Consider the following 15016-nt stretch of genomic DNA (forward strand, 5'->3'; position numbering starts at 1 on the left):
CATACATCGTACTGTTGTTCTGCACCATGCCTTTCCTCCCCACTTAATTCTTGGAGTTTGCTCACTCAGTTCATTCATTCCACATGTATTTATTGAGTACTGTGATAGACTGGAAAATTGCTCCCTACGCCTCATAGATAGGGTTATACATCCTGCTCTCTGCCTTGTGACTTTTGAGACTCTTTCAGTAAAGAAAGTGAAGTATATTTCTCTTCCCTCTTGACTTTGGTTTTGGTCAGTTTTCCTTGACCAGTGGATTCTGAGTAGAAGTGACAGTGTATCAAAGTAGAGGCTTTAAGAGGCATCGTATGTTACCGTGTACTTCTTACACATCCATGGGCTCTAAATGAGAAGACACTAGGAGCCAACCTAAACCCAACCTGTGACCCTCAGCCTGGAGTAGTGCCATGATAGCTGCCCTACATATTCATGAGAAAAAAATAAATTGTGTGTGTGTGTAAGTCACTGATAATTCGGGATTTTTTTATTATTATTATTACAGCCAGAAGCAAACTAAGTCTACTTTGTGCCCAGGCATTAGTCTAGGTGCTTTCATTAGGGAAACAGAGATCTTTGCCTCCATGGAGCAAAGAGAAACCTGCCTCTTTTAATGGCTGCATAGTGTTCCTTTGTGTAAGGGGCATTGTAATTTATTCAACCAATCCTTTATTAATGGACTTAGTTTATTTTAAAGCATTAGTCTCAAAAGATGAAAAGCATATTTCTCCCCAACAGAATGAAAATTAGTGATCTAAGCATTCTAACTTAAAAAGTTAAAAAAAGAGCCAGTTTGAAGGAAGTATGTTTTGCAGTCATGAACATAAATGTTTGGCAGTAATGAAAATAAGACTAAATCAATTGCGATATAAATCCAGGAAACAAGAGCAGAGGTCAACAAAACCAAAGGCTAGTTTTTTGAGGAGATGAATTTAAATAGATAAATTCACGGTGAGATACGTCAAGACAAAAAAGGCATGTTGAAGCCATATGCATAAAAATAAAGGGGCCACGACAAAAAAAAAAAAAAAAAAGATGAAAAGCATATTTCTAACATAAATGCATAGAAACCCATATATTAATGTTTTATTTAACTCATTAATGAAGAAACCATTAGGATGACAAATTTGGGTCAAAAGAGAACAAGAAAGTTGAAAATTGTAGTCAGTGGATAAAAAAATTCTGAAATAACATTGCTAATTTTGATATAAAACTGGTTAATGTCCTACAGGGTGAAAATAATAACATTTGAGGTTTTATTCTATTGGACAAAACCAAAAACAACCCAAACCATTCCCCATGCTCAGTTTTAGAGAGTTTTAAAATCTCTGGGCTTTAAACAACTGCAAAATTACATCCCCCAGAGAGTCAGAGTTTTTGCTGATACTGACAGTGTTACAGTATCCTTTAATATCCATCTTTGCACACCTGCGTGAATCTGTCTTAAGGATAAATTCCTAGAAGTAACATTTCTGAGTATATCAATTTCCAATTTTGAGAGAGTTTATCAAATTGTCCTTCATCGAAATTGTACTAATTACCTTACTGCAAACAACGTATGAGTGGCTGTTTGGTCACATTTTCTCCAATACAATGTTATTGAACCTTCTACTACTTGCCAATCTGAGAAGATAAAAATAGTACCTCATTGTAATTTTAATTTGCTAGTTTTCTTGTTATAAGAATGTTTTGATTTTTTAATATCTTTACAAGTTATTTCTTTTTCCTCTACCAGGAATTGCCATCTCATATTCTTTGCCTTCAGAAAAATTAGATCTTAGTCTGTCATATGTGTTCCAATTTTTTTTCACAGTTTCAGACACATTTCTAAGTGTAGCTCTATTATTTACTGTCTGTGTGACCTGGGGCCAGTTACTTAACCTCTCTGAGCCTAAGTTTACTCCACTAGAAAACAGGAATAATAATGTAGTCCTCAAGCCCATATTTGAAACCCTGATATAGATGTGTTTTAGATTATAGGATCTTTCAGTGCATACACTGTATATTACATAAAACCTTAGGGAGTATGAGCTGTTTCAAACACTAATATTCATATAAGAAACATGAATACACTAGGTGGGATTAATAAAGCATATGCATGACCGCACGGTTGAAGTTTGCCATCAGATAGGCTGTGTCAATTTATTTTTTTAAGTGGAGCATAGGAAATTTTTCTATGGTTTGTTACATCAGTTTAAAAATTGTGCAGAGGAGAGACATCCTCAATGCCATTATAACTGATTGTGAGATATAACCTGTTGATTAGACAAATATTGAGACTAGCCCACATGGGAAGGGCTGGAAATCAAAAGATACTCAATGAGAGTACTGTTAGTAGCTTGTGAAAGTAAAGAAGGAAAATATAATTGCTTGTATCCTGCCAAATATTTTTCACCCTACAGATTTTATTGTTATTATTTTTATTATTTTTTGTCAGGGGAGAGGTAATTAGGTTTTATTATTTATTTTTAGAGGAGGTACTGGGGATTGAACCCAGGACCTTGTGCATGCTAAGCATGCGCTCTACCACTTGTGCTACCACCTCCCCCCCTCACCCTACAGATTTTAGTTATTGAATATTACTGTCCTGTTATTATGCCATAGGAGTAACAACAGTGTCAAACTTACTTTTGATTTTTGGAGCTTTTTGGATTTTGGAACTGTGGTTAAGGTATGTAGACCTCCGGGGTCTTCCTCATAAGGCTGTTGTGAAGATTGGATTAAATTGAGCAATGTGTGTCAGGTGTCTATACCAGCTCCCAGAACACAGGAAGCACGATATGAATATTGTTATCGTTGCTGTTTTAGAGATGGAAGTGCTAAGCCCTGACAACTCTTGTTTCTGGGCCCTTTAGCTTGGCCTAAGGTTTTGCTTGATGCAGTGGTCTGAGGTTCAGATGAGTTTCCTTGAAAAGGTGATAGAGATATTTGAAGAGAGCAGGGGAAAAGGATTTGTACTCTTTGATGGTGTAGAAGAAAGAGAGTGAATGGGCTTTGAAGCCAGATAGATCAGGGTTCAAATTCCATGGGATCAGCTTCTTTAAGAAAAAAAAAAAAATGGCAGAAAACCCCTATCTTGAGGATTGAAGATAACAAGATAGAATAGAAACTGCTCCTGTCCATAACATGTGCTCAATAAATGAGAGCAGCTCTTTTGTTCGGAGTGTGTTGAGGAGGGCTGACAACCCTTACCCACTTACAGTCTGAAAAGTATATAATCAGCCACTTTCATGACTGAAAGTGAGGGACTTGGACAAGGATCAGAGAAAGCATTTATTGTACATAAAGAAACAAAGCACTGTTGCCATGACGTGTCTGCAGGAAGATGGTACCAGGCCCTCCCCTGTGATGTAATGTCATGGGACTTTCCCTGAGGGGGAAGATGGGAGGAGGGGGGTCCAGTGAAGCCTGGGAGGGGCAACTCCCCCTCCCCACACAGGCAGAGGGGAATGTTTTCCCGGGTGGTACGGTAGTATGAGTGACTGTGGTGTGATTTTAAAACCTAGGCAGCCCCTTTCATTATTGAATATCTTGAAGTTTCAGGTTAATATTGTCATATTGTGAAGTAAGACTGCTCTCTGTTGATCAGCAGACTCTGAAGACAGACCCTATCCATTCCTGCTTGGATCCTGACTAGATCCAACTCAGATATAAACCTGGAGGGAGGGCCTGCCATGTGCCAGGTGCTGAAAATACAAAGACGATCTGACCTGATAAGCTCCCAGCCCAGGAGCGAACGACAGTGAGGTTGGATAACTGAGAACTCAAAGCAGGAAGTGCAGAGTGTTGAGTGATGTGACAGAGCTATGAATACAGTGCTATGGATGATACTAAGAAGGGAAGATGGCTTTTTCTAGAGAGGTTAGGGGAAACTCTTCCAAAGAAGTGACATTTGATCTCATCTCTGGACTGAGTTATCAAGCAAAAGGCTTTGAGATGGAGTGAGGAGAGGAGAGAAGAGAGGAGGAGAAGGGGCAGAATAAAGGAACGTAGAAGAAACTTCAGGGACCGGGGTGTGAGGGGACAGGCATAGCCATTTATTTGTATAGTTATTTATTCAACAAATATTGGTTGAGTGCCAGACACTGTTCTTGGCATTAGGGCTTCAACAGGAAGCAAGACAGACAAAGTCCCTGGTGCTTTCATGGAATTTACATTTTAGAGCTGGATGCGCCGGGGGAAAAAAAAAAAAAGTGGCCGAGGTAATTGCGGAGAGTGATAATTTGAGAGTAGGTAGGATACAGAGCACTATGACTGGCATGTAGGATTAAGTAATGGGGAGGGGGTGTGACTCTACAGAGGAAGCGTTTGATCTGAGAACCCCCTGGCAAGGAGGCAGCCTTCTGGAGGCAAACCGTTCCAGGTGGAGGGAACAGTAAGTACAGACACTATAACAAGACGAGGCCCAGTGTATTCGAAGAACAGATAGGTGGCCAGCTTGTGCAGAGCAGTGTGAGCCAAGGAGCCACCAGGACAGAACAGAGAGGTTGGCCAGACTGGTTAGTAGAGCCTTGTGGCCATCATAAAGGGGTTTGTTTTGAAGAAGTACCATCTGGCTGCTGTGTAGAGAATGGATCGGAAACAGGGAGATCAGTTGGGAGGCTGTTGCTTGCTTTAGGTGAGAGAGTTGTTGGCTCTGACCAGGGTGGTAGCAGCAGAGATATGTGTTCAGAGCAAATACATTTTTTTGAAGTAGAGCTGACAGGACCTGCTGATGTATTGGTGTGGGGGTGAGGGAAAGGAAGGTGTAATCATGTCAAATACTGCCAGAGGTTGAGTAACATGAGCACATAAAAGTGACCTTTTCTCAGTCATAGTGATGTCAATGTGGCAACAGTAGGAACTGGGATTGGAAAGGAAGCTGGAAAAGAATGGCTTTGAGAATGAATGAATTTGGCCTCACACAGTGGAGGCAAGGGTCCTGGGCCAGTAACAAAGTCTAGCTGATAACCTGTCTGTGAGGCTAGGAACCTCTCAAACTCTTACTAGTAGGATTTTTTTTTTTTTAAAGGCTTCTGGTTAAATCTGAATGAAGTTATTTACATCTCTCCCTATATTTCTCCATCTCTTTTTTGCCCTACAGTATATATATCTTTCCATTCTCACACACTCTCCATTGGCCTCAGCGTCTCTCCTCTCAGTAAAGTCTTTAGAATATTATCTTCCAAGCCAAGCAGGAAATTCTGCACAGAATAGGCACTGAGTAAACGAATACCGAAGGGCGATTAGAGGTGCTTGCTCTCAGAGAGAAAGAGAAGTTGCTCTTACTATTTTGTTTCACTTCTACCTTCTCACCTAACAACTCACAATGCTTGGCTCTTTTGATTGGGAGAAGACATGATCCTGCTTATTAAATATTTTTTGTTGGCTGTCTGGCTGGTTCTATTGTCTCCTCATCTTGCAGTCCCGTTGCCTCTTCCAGTTCCCTGCATACACACAGCACGCCTGCAGGGGTCCTCAGATCTCCCTCTGAACCACTGCACCAGACTCGTCCTCCTTAGCTAACATTATCTTTTATTGAAACAGAAACAGTAGCCACCTATCTTGTTACATAACATACCAATATCCTAGGGTGTTAAGCTAATGCAACATCTATTGTTGGGGAGTGGAGATCTGGCAACACAAATATTCACTAGGAGAATATTGCTGCAATGTTGTAACAAGTTTGACTCTCTGGCCCTGCTTAGATTTTAGAGCTGGAAGGGACTTTAGAGATCGTCCTATTTCAATCTTCTTTGTTTTACACTGGAAACCAAGGCAAAGAAATTTGCCCAAGAGGCAGATCAGGGCAGAAATCAAGCTCTTGATTATCTAAAGAATCCATCACCTCTTCTTAGATTAAGTATTAAACCTTTCTTATTCAAGATTCTCTTTTGTTTGTTTTTGTTTTGTTTTCCTGTTTTAGCCTTTCCAAGTTTGTCAACTGCAAAAAGTGACATGGTGGTCCTGCTTACACTGAAACAGCATTCGAGACTGATACATAGTCATGATACTGATGTATTGGAGGTATCTTTCATTGTTTTTACTAACATTAGGATAGGATTCACATCCAACCACATAAAGTCTATTAACTGAATACGATTTGAATGCAGTGTATATTAACTGAATCAAATATATTTTAAAGACAGTTGGGTAGAGTTGCTGTGAAGTTGGAGCCATCTAGGGAATGACTTCAGCACCATTTTCCCTTTAAATGTGTGTGTGTGGGGGGGGGGGGTGAAGTCAGCAGCACCTCCAGAAGCATTTCATAGTCTGACCGCTCAATAAACCATGGGGTTTCCTATTGCTTTCTGAGGAACTGCATAACCACAGTGGCTAACTGAAAAGGCTGGGCTGCTCTCTGCTCCTGATCCCTGGCAGCATTCTTTCTCAAACTGACCTGTTTTCCTGCTGGGAGACTGCCCCACTCCACCCACCTGGTGCCTCCCTAGATTTCCTGACTGCCCTGGGCTTATTTTTTAACCTTCTCTTCCTTGAAAAGCACCACCCCAGTGACCCAGAAGGTGGGCGCCTCCCCTGAAGTCATTGACCATCTACTCCCCTGATCATCATTTCTCTGCAAAAGCCTTAGAAAATTAGCACCAATAGGGGTTTAGGTGCCTTCCAATTCTCCTAAGACCTCTTTTCTACTTTAAATTCTCCGAAATTAAGCAGAGCCGAGAGGAGAGGGGGAAACGCCTTGCTTCTGAGTAGGGCCCCGTGGGGCTGGCACTATCTTATTAAATTCAGCTGCCCCCGGTCTTGACAGCCTCTTCAGGTAACTTAGGCTCCGGGTTAGGGATGGCTCAAGTGTGAGGATGGAGCTACTACTATCGTGGCCCTCCAACTAGAAGCACTTTAAAGCCTCCCCTCTCCCTATCCCGGGTTCCAGAAATCCCAGCCTTGACCTAGGGGCAAACTCCAAACCCAAATAAACGGTCTCCTCCCGCGCGCCGAGAGCCACCCATTCTCATCACCCTTTTTCCCTGTTCCTCCGGCCAGTTGCCCTGCTTAGCCAGGCTTGGCCGGCTGAACCTCATCGGGCCAGACTCGGGACTCGCCGCACTCCCCGCACCCAAGCCGGGCCGGGTCAGAGAGGTGGGGGGTGGGAGGTAGGGGAAGCGAGGGGCGGAGTTCCGTCCTTCGCTGATTGGCTCGGGGCGGATGGGCTGCGGCCGGGCCGAGCCAACCCGCGGCGTGTTGCTATGTGCTGAGCCGAGGGGATAGGCGCGGGGGCGCGTCCGTCACCCCGCAGCCCCCGGCCCCGACGCGGAGGGATGCGGAGTGGCGGCGACGGCAGTGGCGGAGGCTGTGGCTTTAAGAGCGCGCCCGGAGCCCGGGATCCGGCCGGGCGGTCCTTCGCTGCTGCGCAACCCCGCGGAGCCAAGCTGAGCGCTGGCCGGACGGGGCAGCTTGCTGTCGGGTAAGCAGACGCGAGCGCGGCGCGGGCCGGGCATGCGTGGGCGTGGGGCGCGCTGTCAGCGCGGGCGCCTGGCCCCGGGCACTGGGCGCAGGTCCTGTGGCCCCTCCCGCCCCGCTCCCGCCGAGCCCGCGGCGCCCTCTGCCCTGCGCGGCCGAGGAGTGGTCCGGCTGGGGGTCTCCGAGGGGGCCGCGGGCGCCGGGGGCGGGGAGCGGGCCGCCGGGGCCACGTGACCGGTTTGTTTACAAACACTGCCGGGCCCTGGCGGCGGCCCGCGACGGGAGCAGAGGTGGCACGGGTTCCAGGATCGGGGCCTGGGACCTGCGCGAGGAGCTGGGCGAGTCTGGGGCGCGCGGTTCGGCAGGGGAGACCTGGAGACCCGGTCGCTGCTTCTCCTTCAGCGTAGTTCCCGCAGCTCGGACTCCGTGGGGGCCAGGATGGGGGCTTCGGGCGTTTTCGGTCCCCGGTGACCCTGGGTCTCCGTTGAAGACACTGGGTCCGGGGGCGCCGCCCTTGGTGCCCCCGCCTTTGGGGGACTGGGCGCTCTCGAAACTCCCAGGAGCGCTTGGCGGGCCCTGGGCCGAGGTAACCGCAGCCGAGTTCCTGCCTGGCCGCTTCCCGGCGCCTCCCCAGTGCCCTTGCCAAGGGGGTGGGCGCGAGTTCTCTCCTGCCCGACGGAATGTAGGGGCCTCTCCAGCGAGTACCTCTCGGGAACTGGCGCTGAAGGGCAGCCCCGATCTCTCACCGCTTCACTGCTTCAAGTTCACCCTCCTTGGCCGCTGACCTCCTCTGTGTGTCTTTACCCAAGTCGTGGCTTTTCTCACGTTGGCGGATGGGGGAAGCCACCTGTTCTTTTGGACCCAGTCCAGGAGACTGCCACCTCTGACTTCACTCTCAGCTTGCAAGAGCTTACAAACCAAGTGAGTGAGTGTCCTCCGTTCTCTGTTCTGTATGTAGCTGACCCTCCCGCAGTCCCGCGGCGGTCCCACATGAAACTGCTCCTGGGCGTTGCTGGGTATTTTGCTTTCTGGCCTCCTCCTCAGTTTGCTCTTCTCGGGTGTTGAGGTTCATTTCAGTAAGTCTTTGCTTCTGATGAGTCTAAAAGCTAACAAGATGGCCAGCTATTCATCTTTTTTCCCTTGCCCTTCCTCCCTTGTTTCTCTGTTTTGGTCCAGCAAGATGGGGCTCCTTGTCCTAGAGCGAGGAGCAAGAAGGCAAGCTTGATGTTTCTCTGTATGCCACTTGCTCACAGAACATTTGCAGTGCAAGGAATCTAGGCGGTTGAGTAGTTAGGTGACTTATCCAAGGCAACTTATGTCGCTGGCTCTGGGGCGGGACTTGACCTCACATGCTTGGTGCTCCCGGTTTCTTGTTACCAGTGGGACTGGATTCACCCTTCTCTGACTTTCGTTTGACCTAATCACTGCCACAAAGGTGGGCTGCACCTGAGTTCTGTCTATCCCTTCCCTCATTTCCAGGTCCAGCCTCAGGAGAGTTGTGCAGACTTCTCTTTGGCACCTTCCCTTGTCCCCAGCTCCATGGAGAAGGGTCGAAGGCTGGAGCAGAGTAGCTTACCCTCCTCCACGGTTTGGCTTTGCCTAATCAGTTTAGGGTTTGATAACAGATTCTGGGATCTGTCTTGAACTAAAATTCAGAAGCTTGGAGTTAGGGGTAGAAAATGGAAAATAAATGCCATGCACAAGAATATTGTTTTCCTTTTTCCCTCTAGGAGAGTGGTTTCCAAACTTTGAGTGGGATCCACAGTGTGGAATACATTTTACATCACTGCACAGAGGTCCGCAACTGTGTAAGTTCCAGGAAAAACAGTTGCCCTTACTACCTGCAATCTGTTCTATTTATGTTTCTCCTACCTAATTAAAAAAAAATAAATCAACTGCTGGCCATGACTCATTAATTTGATTTCTTGACCAAACAGGTCATGACCTGCAGTTTAAGAAACATTGCTCTAGAGCAGAGGTCCTCAAACTTAAATGTGCATAAAGATGACCTGGGTAGTGTTTAAAAATGAAGTTTGTAGGTTCAATCTGGAGATATTTATTCTCAGCAGGGCACATTTTTAATAAGTGGGCCATGAGGTTTGAGGCAGGTGGTTGATAAGAAACCCTGATCTAGTGGAAACTGGGGAGAATGAACAATGACAGGCATTACTTAAGATATGAAATATACCAAACCTTAGTCAGATATGTGACCCACACAGTCTGTGCAAACCCAGGATCCCTCAACTAGCCCAGGCTTTGAAAAGTCTAAGGATATAGTGTTATTTGCCTTCAGCTGCCATGAAGCCTTGGCCTCAAGAGACAGCACCCCCCCATCCCTTCCCACAGCACCCTGCCCAGCCCATTTGAAGGCTGGTGTTCTGCTGTTCAGTACCACTGTCTGTTTCTAGGTGTGTGGGGTTGGGGGTGTGAGCAGTACTGATGAGCTTGCTGTATTATTCACAGATTATGTGAATTTTTACTGCTTTAATGATTTTAATGGTTTTGAATTGGCAACACAGTCATTGTGCCTGGGACATTAACAGTTGGTCAGCAGGAAAGGTTGATTTTATTTAATATCTGGGTATTCCAGGCTGTGTAATCCAGGGGAAGGGCAAGCTGGTGATTTTATTTTTGTTTGGGGAGGTAGGGAATGGGCGAGCCAGGGGCTTGTCTGTCAGCAGTTCTTAATAAGAAGAGGCACAAGTTTTCCCACCTCCGTGCCTACCTGCCTCAGCCCTGGTTCTTCCTCCGTGACATCTCCGCTCCTGTGTGCAGGTGGCTCTTGTTAATCATACCATTTCTGAGGCTGTTACGGCTCTCTTCTTTCAAGCATAAACATACACACACCTGATACATCCACATGTTGGCTGCTTCCCCCTTATTGTGTCCAAACATGTTGGTAAAGAAATTTTCTTCAACTTCTCAAAGCTGCAGTTGAGCTTCAAAAAAACTCTAAATTATCCAAATTCAAATTCAACTATAATCCTCCCTGTCAAGTGTATGTCTTGTATGGGTACACTAACTATAGGAATGTTGAAATTAACCTCAATAATGTTCAGTCTGATCAAGCAACTCACATTTAGAATGTTTAGTTTTGAGCCCATGGAAAAAGAAAGCAGCAAAAGAATGGCAAAGGATAGGATATCCCAGGATAGGAAAAGCAGAGCAAGAGACAGTCAGGTGGGATTCAAATGGAAGCCTGGATCAGTTTCCCTTGTAAATGATCTTGGCATTTCCCTAGGGTCTGTCAACCAAACCACCAGTTGCTCTGACAATTAATTGCCTTCCCTTAGTATGAAGGGGTATAAAGCTCTAGAAAAGGAAGCATCTCTTTGAATTTTAGCCTTCAAAGATGGACAGCTGGAGCCTACAAGCTAAAGATATTCTTTTAAGAGCTGGTATTTTTCAGTGATATTATCCCTAACAAAAGGTGGTAGCATACTTGCATCTCTGGAGTTGTGAATGTGGCCCCTGAGGTGGGGGTGGGATTTAAAGTAAATAGGGGGAAAACAAAGTAAATAGGATTATGCCACTCCTTGTTTAAAACTTTCCAATGGCTTCCCATCAGAAATAATCCAGCCCCTTTCCCTGTAGGCATTGCACTGACACACTCTCCCACCTTCTCCCACTTCATCTCCTACCAGTCCTCACCTGGTCTACTGTGCTTCAGTTGGCTCCAACTTCACCAGCCTTCCTGAGGTTTCCAAAGCAGGTCAAGTTTGCTTTTGTCATCTGGCCTTTCGACTGAAAAACAACGTACAACCTAAAAGTTGAGAATTACGTTGTATTCAGTAGACTTTCTGAGGACTTCAAGCCCGGAAGCAGCCTCTCGGAGAGCTCTGAGGGACTGCTCCAAAGGGGTGAGGGAGGAGCCAGAATATATAGGAGTTTTGCAACAAAAAACAGGTGTTCAAAACACCAGAAGATTACTGTTCACTAAGGAAAACCAATCATCTCAAGTTAATGAATTTAGCACTTTTCTACGTGTGGGATGATGCTGCAGTCCAGGCTCACTGATATCCTTCCTTCTAAATATGCACCTTAGCTGTCTAGGACCAGTGTCCTCTTTCCCATCCTGAGTTCCCTCAGGGGTGGGCTGTAGTGTCTTGATGGTTACCACATCCTTTGTTTACTGATATGGCAGGCAACAGTTTTCATTCACAGACTTTTCCACTGGTAGTCCCTGGTCACAGAACTCCTTTTCTCTAAGTTTTTGCATGATTGGCTTCTCACTTGGGTCTCAGAGAGCCCCTCCCTGACCTGTTATTTAGAACAGCCCTCCCCTCCCTGCCCTTCAGTCTCTCTTAATCCCCTGTATTATTTTTTTCAAAGTACTTTAATACCATCTGGAAATGCATTGTCTACTTGATGGCTAGATTGGAAGCTTGAGAGTCTTGCTCAGTGCTTAGCAGTGAGTAGCACTGGATATACATCTAGTTGTTGGTTGTTGGTGGAATGAATGGATGATAGACCAAGAGAGCCAAGGTTTTGAGTCTTTTAAGAGTAGGAGTAATACTTACCTTCAAGAGGAGGAAAAGAAATCTCTCTTTTCTGGGTATTCCTGCTCCCCTGGAATTACTGTCTTTTGGGATTTTGGTTTGCACAATACTTTTCATACTTTTATTCTTTTCACAGGTTGCCAAAGCCTCTAAAATCTCCATTGTTATTTTGTTGTTGTTAATAACTCTTGTCTCCCCCACTGGCCTTATTCCAGGCCTCACTATTCTGACAAGCATTTCTACCAGTAATCATGCTTCATTAATATGAGGAGGCAGTATAAGGAGGGCTAAGATCCTGGGCTTTGGAGTCAGAATGATCTGAATAGTTAGGTCTGTGACTTAGCACAATTTGCTAAAATTCTCTGAATATCTGTTCCTTATTTGTAAAATGAGACTATTAATAGTTATTATCACACGAGATTTTTGGAAGGATTAAATGAGAGAATGCTCAGGAAACCAGGCACAGAGCCTCACACATAAGCACTTGGTATTAGCCATTAGTGTTGTTATTAATACTAATAATGAGAGCCCCCCCCCACCGCCCCCGGCAGGAATTCCCAATCCATTGATTTGGGAGTGGGCAGTAAGAGAAGGAAGACTACCAAATCCTAAATTAGTCTAAGTAAATGAAGACAAAAATGTCACTTTGATTTATCAGAACTGGAATGGAATTTAGAAGTCATCTAATTGCAAACTGCGGTCCAACTCCTAATAAACATCCACATGGAAGAAGTAATATTTATAGACATTTTTAGAAGGACATGTTATCTACCTGGTCTTAGTTTTATCCTTGAACTAAGCTGGGCCAACTGCAAGCAGCTTGCTTGGGCCGTGTTAGCTCAGCCCCTCCATAATTGTTTTCATTGGGACAGTCTCCGGTGTCCTGCCCTTTGCTTTACGGAGGGTCACTGTCCAAAATAGCTTTTCGATAACTTGCTGCTATGTTTCTTATAAGGCTTTATATTGTTGACGACTTCAATACAACTTCACTTAATGTCCCTGTTAATTGGAGAAATTTTCTTTCAGAGCCAAGTACCAGGAAAAGCTTTCCATCTCCCAAGAAACTGGCATGATTTTTCTTTGTGGACAATTGAATATAACTGATCATGTTTCTTTTCATGCTCTGGCTGCCGGGAAGCACAGATGGAAATTTGTGGCTTGATTTTAGTAACTGTGAGGCCCTGCATCCTTTTTTTTTTTTTCCTGGCATTAACCTTGAAATTCTTATTTTCTCTGATTTCAAGTTAATAATTTGCAACTTTCTATTCATTAGTTATATGCTGGATTGGGTATTGAAATCCATTTTAGGTGTTACACTTTAGAGATACTAACACTGAGGCTCAAACAGGAGAAAAGGACTTGCTTAAGGCACAGAACTAATCAGAGCAAAGCACAGAGTGTAAACCATACCTTTTGTTTCTCAGGCCCAGGGCTCTTCCTATTCCTGTACGTTCTGGAAGAGTACCAACTCCTGACTAAAACCCTAAGTAGCTCATAATGTCTCAATACTAGGCAAAGCCTACCTTCTCTCTGTGGTGGGGTGAAGGGGCATCTGCCAATGAGCTGCTACCTTGCCAGCCGCATTCCTGTTTCCTGGCTGTGTCAGCAGCGCTGTGCTCCCCCGTGGCCTTGAGGCTGTAGTATGTCCAGGCTCAGTGGGTTTTATGTGAAACTAGATTGCCAGCTCAGAATGAAATCAGCCTCTAGTGCCTGGAGTTTCCTTGTCTGTTTCCTTTTCTTCAGTGGAGGTGCTGGGGATTGAACCCAGGACCTCGTGCATGGGAAGCACGCACTCTACCACTGAGCTGTACTTCCCCCCCTTGTCTGTTCCTTGCCATGAAAGGAAGGCTTGACATCTGGACGACAGATGGGTGCCACAGAGGCTCAAACAGTGTCTTCTGGGTGTGAGCAGTGGTTGAGTTTGGTTGAACCGAAGAGAGTGGCTTTGTTCTCTCTGATATGAAATTGAGTTATAGAAAATATTGACCTGCCTAATGAGTTGTTTTGTTTTCCCATGGTGTTCTGGTTGGGAGTACCTGGGGCAAGAGAGCGTAGGCTTGGAACACAGCCTGCCTGAGTCAGGAAATTTTTGATTCCTATTTTGAGAGCCAAGAGGAACCTCTGGCCTGGGGCTGAAACTCAACCTTGGTTTTGTTTTATTTTCCTGGGTAATAATCATTCAACAGTAGGAAGACCTTTGGGAGACAAAGTTGTGATATGGCCCCTGCCCCTGAGAGTCTGTCCTCAAATAGGAGTGATTAAGACATATAACCAGAGGACAAGGTAGAGAGTTTAAAGACATTACAGACATAGAGAAAGAAGGGTGGGCATTTTGGAGATGGGGCTGGAAAGAATAAAAGAGGGTTGAAACATGCAGAAACACGCCAGGGGAAACTGTGCAAAGGCACCGAGGTATATATGAAAGGTAACGTATGTGGAATGTTCAGGAGGCATGTGAGATGCAGGAAGGAGATACTGCTTGGGCTACCATTGCTACAGTTTAGAGTAACTCCATCGAACTGGACTGTGACTTACATCAGAGTCGAACTCCGGAGGGTGAAGACCTGTGAACAATGGCCAGCTGACGTAGATAAGAGGCAACCTCAGAGGTGAGACTGCCCCTCAGGATTCTCAAACCTTGTTGCCGTAAGAATTTCTAGCCCAACCAAAGGCCTATAAAATCAGAATTTTCAGGATGGGGAATTTAGTAAAAGCAAGCAAATAATAATATCACCATCACCACCCCCTTTATCCCCACCCAAGTCTCCCTGGTTTTTCTAATGTCATCTACACCCGCACATGTTGAGGTAGTTGATGTCACTGGCAGAAACCAACTGCTAAACATCCTTGACCTTTGGCCTCCTTTCCCTTATGTTCTATTTTTGCCTCTTCCTTTTCTTATTTTGTTTGTATGTTCCTGTGTGCCATCCATTATATTTACCTCCCCTTTATCTCTTCTTTTACCACTTTGGTCTTTGTCTGTTGGGGGTCCCTACCTAAATTGACCCACCACCAAACGGACCTAAAGTTAAAAATGAATTCTCTTTCAGTATTTGCTGTGTTAATAGTATAAACATGAGTATTATGTAAATATAATTAGATAGGGCTTTTGGTTAGTTTTG

The 15016-nt window shown here is 45.1% G+C and overlaps 1 protein-coding gene and 1 non-coding gene across 7 annotated transcripts in view; one reads left to right on the forward strand and one right to left on the reverse strand.

Annotated features, from left to right (window-relative positions):
• Positions 1-4158: 4158 nt before the first annotated feature.
• Positions 4159-15016, forward strand: part of YPEL2 (yippee like 2) — an 80593-nt gene continuing 69735 nt past the window's right edge. For 2 of the 6 annotated variants that reach the window (XM_072940232.1, XM_072940233.1), the window contains exon 1: positions 4159-7399. The gene's annotated coding sequence lies outside the window, so the exon portion shown is untranslated. The other 4 variants (XR_012060166.1, XM_072940238.1, XM_072940235.1 and 1 more) reach the window with 4 other exon arrangements.
• TRNAG-CCC (transfer RNA glycine (anticodon CCC)) lies at positions 13638-13709 on the reverse strand. Its single transcript has one exon. It is a non-coding gene; the product is annotated as a tRNA-Gly (tRNA).

This window comes from Vicugna pacos, chromosome 16 (assembly GCF_048564905.1).
Source record: "Vicugna pacos chromosome 16, VicPac4, whole genome shotgun sequence".
Lineage (NCBI taxonomy): Eukaryota > Metazoa > Chordata > Mammalia > Artiodactyla > Camelidae > Vicugna > Vicugna pacos.